At 41.2% G+C, this 10,700-nt stretch overlaps 1 long non-coding RNA gene across 1 annotated transcript; it reads right to left on the reverse strand.

Annotated features, from left to right (window-relative positions):
• Positions 1-1,974: 1,974 nt before the first annotated feature.
• Positions 1,975-6,487, reverse strand: LOC143696634 (uncharacterized). Its single transcript, XR_013186024.1, has 3 exons — positions 5,973-6,487; positions 4,808-5,005; positions 1,975-2,071 (listed from the first exon to the last, which is right to left on the reverse strand). It is a non-coding gene; the product is annotated as an uncharacterized LOC143696634 (long non-coding RNA).
• Between the last annotated feature and the right edge of the window lie 4,213 nt (positions 6,488-10,700).

Here is a 10,700-nt window from a genome sequence, read left to right on the forward strand (position 1 = left end):
TAAAAAAAGGAAAACGACAATGAAAGAGGAGGTGCAGTGAGCCTACATAGTCACAGATTGGAGAGCAGCATTTTAAAAGGGAAACATTATTTATTGCACTAATACTGTAATTACAATGTCGTTTTTGTAGAACAATGACTATTTTGATTAAGGCATTCATCAGCAGCCCCACAGCTGAAAGCACCACAAGTAATGTAGAGATGTTCCAGTGCCCAACCACCCCTGTGAGTGAAAAACCTTTTCCTGATATCCAACCTAAACCTTCTGTGACACAACTGGAGGCCATTCCCTTGGGTCCTGCCCCTGGCCACGCGAGTGAAGAGATCAGTGCCTGCACCTCCACCTCCCCTGGTGAGGATATTGAAGACCACACTGAGGTCTCCCCTCACTGAGTCTCACCCTTGGATGATCTCAGACACACTGAGGATTGTCAGAAGAGCATTAATAAACTGTTAAACAATCTGTAATTTATTACAGCTCTGGAATTTGTTTTCATACAGGCAGATCCAAGCCAGCATAAATTCAGATAAGGAAGCACGTATTATGTTACCTTGCACACTACAATCTGTTACAGATGAGAGTATTTTATGTAGGTCAGGCACTGCTTCCCTGGAGACAGAGAAAAAGCCATAAGGAAATCAGAGCAGTGTCAGGCCTTATTTCAGTGATCCAGCATACTCCAAAATTTCAATTATGCAGAGATTGTGTCTCTCTGGCCTTGTCTACCAACATACCAACATCAACTCCTCCAAGGCTAAGTGCTGCAGCCCAGACAGGAGACATCTCATGATGCAAACCCAGAGACAACTCCTTGCACTCATGAGGAAACAATAATGTTTTGTCAGTTGGAAAAAGAACAGAAAAATCAAAGTGATGGTAATTTTCAACTCATTGCAACACTGAGCTGCAAAATAAGTTTTTGGGAGCAGAAGGCAGCTCTCTGGCCCTTACAGTGAGAAGAACAATGTTATTAAAAGAAGCAGCCTTGCATTTCTCTCTCCCTTTCCTTAAACAAGTGAAAGAGGGAGAGAGAAAGCTGAAAGAGGGTCTGTGCTTCACTCTGGCTGAAAAACCTCTTTATCTCTAACAGGCGGAAGAAAAAGAATTTCAAGAAGCCAGAAATAAAAATGAGTATTTTGTGTTCTATCTTGCTGTCTCAGGAGATAATTATCTATTCTTACAGTAAGTTCCCCTTTTTTTGCTATTGTACAACGGTATGCTGATATTCTGGCAGCTAAAAGGCTCAAAACACAATGTTACCTCTCCCTTACCTTTCCTAGCAGGGCTCAGAATTGATTTTTATAACATACCACCCCATTTTTCACTACCATTATCTACCTAGGAATTCCACTCTTATCAAAAACCTGAGAGATTCTCAAAGAGAACAGAAAGGTGTTAAACTGTGAAGAGATACAGAAAGAAGTACACAAATCACACACAATACTGCATTATAGTAAACAGGTGAAGAGTGTACAATGGAAAAAGAAAATATATGCACTCACAATATATTCACATTATGAATACCTTAATTCCCTTCTGTCTGGAAGGCAGCATAAATGCCCCTATATTCTACTTTGCTCCACAGTGATTTTCCTAATTTAAATAAACCAAGTAATCTAGAAAGGTTTTTCTCATCACACCTGTGAGAAACTGTTCTTACTGAGTCTGGGACCACAGGTAAGCAGGGAAATTTAGCTATCAACTCTGCAAAACTCTGTTGAAAGAACAATCCCAAATTCTACACATCTACCCTTGTCCCAGATTAAGTTCTGTAAAGAGAGCTATTGCTCTTTTTTCCCTCCTCTCTCCTCAAATAAATGTACATGTCTGCAGAGCTGTGGATCTCCTTTCCATGCCATCATCCATGGTTTGGACTGCTTTCCCCCTCTGCAATAAGAAGTAAGCTATATTTTAAATGTAAGCCACCAGTATGGGCTAATTGTTTTCCTTCCTTACCCTGATTCCAAGCTCCACATTCTCTCCTCCATATACTTCCATGCCTTCATCCAGCAATCCAATCTCTTGGAAGTATTCTCTGTCCACTATGAAGCATCCAAGCAGTGCAGGACTTCTGGAAGAATAAATCATCAGCAACCAAAATTAGCAGATAAATTATGAAGAATTTTATTTTTCAGGCACAGACTGTATTTATCATTGTTAGGTAAAATGATGCAGCAAAACAGATTCTTAAGAAAGTATTTCTCAAAGAGCTTTATTGAGCCTTGCCTTCTGACATTCCTAATTCTAAAGTGAAATGAGCACCATTGAAGGAAATTAGAGTCAAATTATTGGACATAAATATTCACCAGAGCAGTAAGGATTTCAGTGCTAGTAGTGTGAGATCCAGGTGCCCCAGTTTTGTTTCTGGGGCACCAGCCAGTGTAGCCTCTGTCCTTACTAAGTCCTCAAGGCTCTTGCCTGTGACAATTGCAAATGATGTGCAGTTCTGTGTGTTTAGCCAGAAGCCAGGTTCAGCTAGAGCTAAAAACTTGTGTCTGTAAGCTTACCTAAAGAAAGAGATTATTTCTTGAATAGGACCATCCAGATACATTTTTTTAATACAGAATCAAGCAAAGCCTGCCTTTACCAGCATAACATTAGTCCATTACCCTGAGCCAAACCTAAACAAATCACATAGCTTTACTGGATCAGTAAACTCTACTTATGTCATGGTGGGAACCAACCAATTTTTGCTACACAGAGCAAATTTTAGTCAGGTAAGAGTTCAGCCACAGAGGGTACAATTTCACCTTATGAGTAGAGAAGGATACAGAGTCATTTAGCCTTTTCATTTTTCTCCTACCTTATAATCCACAATTGCAAGAAATAAAGATGTCTTTTCAGATTATTATGCTGGCACTCTGGTAATGACAAGATATTAATTAGCAGTACAGAAGAAATCACCCTGCTTTTATGGAGAACACTCAAGCTACAGCTAGTGGACACATCTGCTTTCAAACAGATCATAGGCTGTCTTAATCACAAATTCTACAGTTCTACAGAAATCTATATATGCCTCCAAGTGCTATAGTACCCGTTTTATAACAATGAAAGACCATCTTTGATGTATTTATTAATGAAGAAAATAGCAGTTAACATCAATACAAAACTTATGCTTCATTTATGATAGGTACTTTTGCCTTTGTTGTTGTTTTTAAGTGTTTCTCAGTGCACCTGCTTCCCTTTGCTATAATTCTAAAAGAATAATGGAGGCAGATAGAAACCATCCATCAAGACACATGGCTTTGTTTGTTGGTGTGCTTGTTTTAATTATCCAACACACACATGCAGCATATTGCACTGAATTAAAAAATGTGCCAGGGAAAGAGCTAGGGGACAAACCTGAAATTCATAAAGTACATGCACTGCCCAGTCCTCATGTGGAACAGAGTTTGGGGGTAAAATGGAAAAGTCATTACTTTGTGTTTCACTACTTTTAATTTTAAAAATCATAATGGTTACTCTGTATAATTAATCACAAGATCATAGAATGGCTTGGGCTGGAAAGGACTTGAAAGATCATCTCATTCCAAACCCCAGCCATGAGCAGGTACATCTTCAAACAGATGAGGTTGCTCAGAGCCCCATTCAGCCTGGCTTTGAACACCTCCATGAATGGACATCCATAACCTCCCTGGCAACCTGTTCCAGTGCCTCACCACACTCACAGAGAGAATTTCATCTCAATATCTAACATAACCCTGCCTTCTGTCAGTTTAGAGCTGTTCCCTCTTGCCCTATCACTACCTACTTCTGTCCCTTACCAGTTTTCTTGGAATCACCATTTAGGTACTGGAAGGTGCTGTAAACCTCCCTGGAGCCTTTTCTTCTCCAGGCTGGACAACCCAAACTCTCTCAACCTGTCTTCACAGGAACATTTTTATAGTGTCAACAGAGTTCATTAACAGCAATAACTATTTCTAATGATGTGGAAATTAACCCCTTTTCACGTTTGTCTTTGGCAAACCTGTTAATTTTTATCTCCTGCTTTCCAATTCTAGGTTCTGTTCATAGGTCAGTGCAGTTCAGAGGGTGTTAAACTGACAGAACCTGAGAAAAGTGCCTGCCTGCCAAGATAGCTGCTGGATGAAAAACAGCTGCCAGTGCTGTTTGAGGTTCTGCTTTCAGGAGGTAAGAACAGCATTCACACTTCCTTTCTGCAGGGAGCTGGAGCACAGGTACCAGTGCCCTCCTTGGAATGAATGTGTGTCTACAAGCAAGGCCTGTACTCTCAGCAGAGCTGCTCAGTGGGTTCAGAGGGTACTACTCCCCTCCCTGAGACAAAGGGATTGTTCTGTACCAGTCTGACAACACTCTGGACATGGGAACAAAGTGCAGACCCAGACTGTCCCAAAGCAAGGACCCAATGCAGCCTTTGCTCACAGTGTCACTGACCAGACATTAACTCCTGGGACACAGCACAGCTGTGCACCTATGTGACAACACTATAAAGAACACAGCTGTCAGGTCAGCTCTGCTTATGCAATGTAACTGCAAAGAAAATTCCATTTCTGGCCCGTAAGCACTAAATCAGCAGGCAAGACATTTGGAGAACAGAGTGCTGCAGAGCAGCCCTGCCTACCATTCCACTTGGGCAGGAAACCTGTTTAAAAAGATCTACTGAAAACAAAAGTTTCCTTTAAAAACATCTACTGAAAACAGGAGTTTTCTTGATGACTGTGTAGGCATCAAGGACATTTAAGTATTTGAAGTTTACAGTCAGTAAAACCTATCACACAGCTGAGCCCACTTGCCCCCTGTCACACCCAGGAGAGCTTTTAGACACTGTAATTTAGTTATTTATTACCTTATTGGAGCAGTTGTGTTCTCCAGTTTCCACCAGGACTTAGGAGGGTTCAGATACCTGCACCACAGCTCCCAGTCAAAGCCTTGTGCTGAGAGGGGATACTCCTCTATTTCAAAATTATCATACTTAATGTTATCGAATGATGGAGAAATTACTCTTTTCCTGTTTTCTTTTATCCTGGTGAGCACTGGTTCAGCCCTAAAAAAAAAGAAATACACTGTTAAGATTACACCACTGCAAGCATAGCACTGATGGAAATCATGGAGTAGTTTGGTTTGGAAGGAGCCCTTAAAGAGTATTTAGTCCACCACCAAATAAACAATACAGCAGCTAATGCTGTATTTTTCAGAAGGAGCAAAGTCTAAAGCTGTTACCCATTCAGAGCCCTTTCTGCCCCAAAATAATACACTGCAACATATTCTCTAAGAGGCTCTGTTGTTAACCTTGATTTGAGCTGGTGGATGGAAGAAATGAGTATCTGCATATCATAGAGCATTTATACCCTTGCTACCCAGTAATGACAACTTCAGGCTCGCAACACTATCAAGGACATCAGGAGCAGAGTTAATAATAGATCTGTCCTAGAGACAGAAGCTCTTGCCATTTTACCTCACTTTTACTTAAGGAGCAAGGGAGATATTAAATCCAGACTGAACACGGTAAAACACATTATTTTAGTTATGTTTACTTTTGCAGAGTGGCCAAAATAACCAAAATAACGCTTCTTGGTTTACACTGTAGAATGTAAAAGAAACATAATATTTTTTAATGAAGATACATTCACCCTCATGGGCAAAGGGCTACATTACTGGAGGAGATTTTTAATGTGCAGTTCTCTAATATGATTTAACTACCTTGTAATTAGATCAGCAGATTACTCAAACCATAAAAATGTATCTAGATCATCTTACACAGCACAAACACATTTTTCCTGCTTGTTATTAAGTATATGAGATAAGTGAAACAATTATCCCTCACACATCAGGTTCACAAGCAGGGTTAACCCTCACCTCCCTGAAAGTGCTCAGCAGAGTATTTTTGCCAGCCTCGGAGACTGACAAGCATAAATGTATGTACACATGTACAGCATATACAGATATATATACAAGTACTTGAAAAATAATAGGCATATATATAAAACCACAAGCAGAAAGGAAAGTATTACCTCACACCTCACCCCGCGCCACAGCCAAAAGCAAAGGAGCCGCAAGGGGAAGCAGCACGGGCGGGCCGTAAACACCCCCTCAGAGACGTTCTCCTCTTAAAACACGAAACATAACTTTCCTGAGAAACAGGACGGAAGAAGCACCTGCCAGCCGCACGCGTTCCCAGCGAACAAAGACCCACCAAGCTGCCGGAGCCCGCCAGCACCTTCCGGCAGGCGTGAGGAACGGGGCCCCAGCCACACCCTCACAGTCGAGCAGCACTGAGCAAAGGAGCTAAAAAGCCTCTAAAAGGGACGGAACGCCGCCCGCTCACAGCTGCCGCCCACCCCCGCAGAAGTCCTCAAAAGAACGAGGAACAGCTGCGCCGCACAGCTCCCCACCCTGCTGAGGATTTCTGAGGGCGGGCACCCGTGAGGGGAGGGCTCTTCCCGCCCTCAGAGGCCTGAAAACGGGCGGGAAGCCGTGAGGGGGCAGCGTTTCCGCCCTCAGCCTCGCCTCCGGGTCGGCGAACAGATGGACACGGACCGGCGGAGACTTCCGGGTGTCTGCGCATGGCAAGTTAATTTTTTTTGCTATCTTTTTGTGCGTTTTTTTTTTTCTGTGTGTTTGGATTTTTGTTTTGGTTTGTTTTTGAGTTTGGCCCCCAAAGCCTCCTCAGAGCCCTGCGGGGGGAGCCGGGTCCGTCCTGACGGAGGTGAGGGTGAACCAACCCTTCCGTGGGGTGCCTCCCTCAGACCCCAAACCAAAATAAAACACCCTCAGAAAGCCTTGTTAAACACAACGAACAGAACGGCCTTTCAGGTGTTCTTAGAATATTTCAGGAGAATCTTTTCCAATATTTCTCAAATATAAGAACTGTTCCTCAAATGGTAGAAGGCCAATCAGCACAAAAAAGTGGTTTAAAACCAAGTTGGCATCACTAGATTCTCAGTCTAAGTAAGCTCTGAGAAAATATAAAGAGAGTGATAACAATGATTTGCATTGCTTGTGCAAAGTCTGCTAGAACAAGTGTGAATGGGTTTCTTTGTTGTAGAAAACTGTTGAAATGGAACAGAGAAATACCATGGCAGCATTGGTGTGGAACTTAGGAAAGAAATGGGTTGATTTATAGAATGTGTGCAGGTGTTTATTCTGTGGGGTGTTTCGTAAAGCAAGTTATATTTATAAAGCATGAATTTTATTTTAAAAACTTGAAGAAATGGGGAAAAGCAGAAACTGACAATCCGCTTTAAATCTAACGTAGCATCTCCAACACCAAATGCTATCTTATGCAATGTTTGCTTTCCTAAGTAATTTAACCAATACATTTTGACACGTGCTGTCTATTATCCATCTCCTGCACGTTTAATGACTGCTCTATAGTTAGAAGTCTGGAGGATTCTAGGAAATTTCTTCTACATGGTTTACGAATCATCTTACTTAAACCCCAATTGTCCCCATTTTCAGTCTGAACCTGCAGCAGTCTGTGGCAGTTTCATGGCAGAGTTGCTTTGTTGCAGTCTCACAGGCTCTCATCTTTAGTAAAAGACAAGGAATTGGTTTGCATGTCCCATTTTTCTCTGATGGTGTTGCAAGCAAATCCTTTTTACTTCAGTCTGGCTGCTTTTCACATATTTAAAAATGTGCTCTTGCTTTTGATTGCTTCTCAAACATCTCTGTTAGTGTTTTACCCATTATATTCTGCATTTGTGATTTTTCTCCATTCAGACCCAGCTAACTTTACTTTTTAAAGGGGTAGTTTTATTCATGATGATTCCCAGCCAGATGTCATTTCCTGACCTAAGCATTCCCCAGCACCTCTTAGATTTCCCAGATATTAATGAAAGTACTATCTTGGTATATAAAACTGGCACTTGTTTCTAGCAGCTGAGGTATTAATGATAGATGGAGTAGGTTATTTTACCCCAAGGCGTTGCTCTAATTCCAAATAAATGTGTGCTTTTCTTTTTTGTGCTGTCTCTTCACTTTTGCCCTGAGCTCCTGGTCCAGGTTCAGGAGAATGAGCTGCAGTGCTACACTGATAGATCGTTGTGTCTAACAGCAGATACAAGGAAGCTTTTAGTAACTCTAAAGCTTCCCTGTCGTTCAAGGCATCGTTTTCCCTTGTATGTGTCCCAAACATGGGAAACACAGCTGGAAATACCAGTGTAGGAACATGGGAAGCTTCTGCCCAGCCGTTTAACCAGTTCAGTTTAGCTCTGTGCTGATGGAACTGTGAGATGTGTTTTCTTTGCATTCCTAATGAGCACAGAACAGAGGGGAAGGCTGCTAGTTTAAAGCAAAAAGCTTATTTTTAAAAGTCTGTGGTAATTCCTCACTCTTAAAGAAGTTTACTGTGGTCTATGAGTGTGTGTGGAAAGAAGGTTTGGGTTGTTTGGGTTGTTTGTTTGTTTGTTTTTCTTTGCTTGCATGTTGCTGACCTAACATTCTACATAATTCCAGTGTGTTTTCAAAAGTTCTTGCTAGATTTGAAAAGTTTCCAGAGAAGAAATTGTCTGGTCTAGAGTATGAGTTTCATCTAACTGTAGAGGAAAGATCTTATGAGATTTGTAATACTCTCTCAGGTTCTGAAAAACCTTTAGATCAATTTTATACTGATAACTGGGTTTAATACTCTGCTTTTCATTCACAAAAAACAAGAACTTGGGTTAAAATTAATGTGTTGCAAAGTAGGTCTACCTCGGTTTATTGGTTCTGTCAAAAACCTTACTGTGTACTAACAGATATGTAATGTCCTTTTGAAACCCTGTCCATGAATTCCATGTTGGAATCCCCTAGTTCAGGAAAGCCTTTTTGGAGAGTCTTGGTGAGACAATTTTGTGTGAAAGCTTAACGTGTAACCATTTCATCCCTCCAGTGTTACCTGTGCAGATTGGCAGTGGCATTGCACTCTAGGTCTGCTGAATCCATTTCCTGTGCACAGAAACCACAACAGTCCCTTGTAGGTGGAGTAGGTCAGGAGTGTGGACATGGGAAGTGCAGGGGGTGGTGCCAAAAGGAGGAGAAGAAGAGAAATGAGGAATGTAAGGAACAGCTCTCTGGCTTTAGCTGTGGGTGTCCCTGAAGGCTGCTCGAGCAGTGCAGCCACACGTGAGGGAAAGGCTTTCCCTGCAGCCACAGCACCCAGGCCATCATCACACAGGAAACTTCGAAGCACTGCTGAACTTGGTTGTGTCAATGCCAAACTGCTGGATCGATTGATGGGCCAGAAGTGGCAGCTTGGGGAAATATTTGGCCATCCTCTAAAGGAGAAAAGTGAGGGCATAAAACTGGCGGTGAGAGGGTGATTGTTCATTAGAGACTGTGTGATGTAAGAGGTTTAAAAATGGCTTGTTCCTGAGTCAGTGGAGCTTCTCTGAGGCAATCTTCTCACGCATGTTCTCTGGTGCTTTTTGGTATAAATGCCATTATTCTCCAATGCAGCATTCAGTTGGGCTGCAGGTTTTAGTATTGCTTAGGTAATCAGAGCTTTGAGAATGTATTTCTGGACTGGAGTAGATCTGCTGGTGTTGACATCTTTGAAAAGGTTGGCTGCTTGAAATTCAGTTTTGCCTGGGTGATCCTGCCATTTTCTAGGGAAAAGGAAAGTGTGATATTAGCCATTTTTAACATTTTGTTACAGAGTATTTATTATGAAATTGTGACCGTGTTCACAGGGGTTCTTGGATGAGGGAAAAGACGAGGATCTGACTCCATGTTTCAGAAGGCTTGATTTATTGTTTTATGATATATATTACATTAAAACTGTACTTAAAGAATAGAAGACAAGGTTTCATCAGAAGGCTGGCTAAGAATAGAAAGGAATGATAACAAAGGCTTCTGTCTTGGACAGAGAGTCTGAGCCAGCTGACTGTGATTGGCCATTAATTAGAAACAACCACATGAGACCACCCACAGATTTACCTGTTGCATTCCACAGCAGCAGAGAATCATTGTTTACATTTTGCTCCTGAGGCCTCTCAGCTTCTCAGGAGGAAAAATCCTAAAGAAAGGGCTTTGCATAAAAGATGACACCTTGAGTATTCTGTATTTCAACCAATTATTACTTGGGATGCATTTTGCTTTTGAATTCACGGGATGATGTTTAATTTAATATTCAGTCAGAAGTACTCGGTGCCGTTTACCATGACAACCAAAAACAATGAATAATATATTTATGTCATCCATTAATAACCATCCAGCCATTTAAAAGTTTCATCCTAATGCATTCTGGAAATCTGCAAATTAATTATGGAAAACCCTGAATGACTATAAAATTGAAATGCTGAAGAATTTAAATGATGCAATTAAATGCTATTGCATGTAACTCAAAGTTATTTTCTTCTAATACTTACTCATCAGTCTTAATTTCAATACCAGCGTTTAGCAACAGAATCAGCTCTTATATCATCTCGAAACACTGGAATTTCAAGTCAAGATTGTGTTCTTTTTCCTTTGGTTGCATTATTTCCAGGCACAAATTGAAAGCCTTTATTTAAACAAAAGTGGTCTTTTTAAAGACAGATTACAATGCTCATCAAATTAAGGAGGTTGAGGTCAGAGGTGTCAATTCTTGTTGTTTAAAAAACCCCAATGAACCCAGTCATGGGAACTGGTCTCCAATCACAGCTACCTAAAAATCCTGATTAAACTCTGTGGTGCTGGCAAATCCATACATAGCTAGTACTAATAAGTAAGATTTGCTGACCAGGCTGCCTGAGAAGTTCATATGTACATAAATATCTTTA

Source organism: Agelaius phoeniceus, chromosome W, assembly GCF_051311805.1.
Source record: "Agelaius phoeniceus isolate bAgePho1 chromosome W, bAgePho1.hap1, whole genome shotgun sequence".
NCBI classification, from domain to species: Eukaryota; Metazoa; Chordata; class Aves; order Passeriformes; family Icteridae; genus Agelaius; species Agelaius phoeniceus.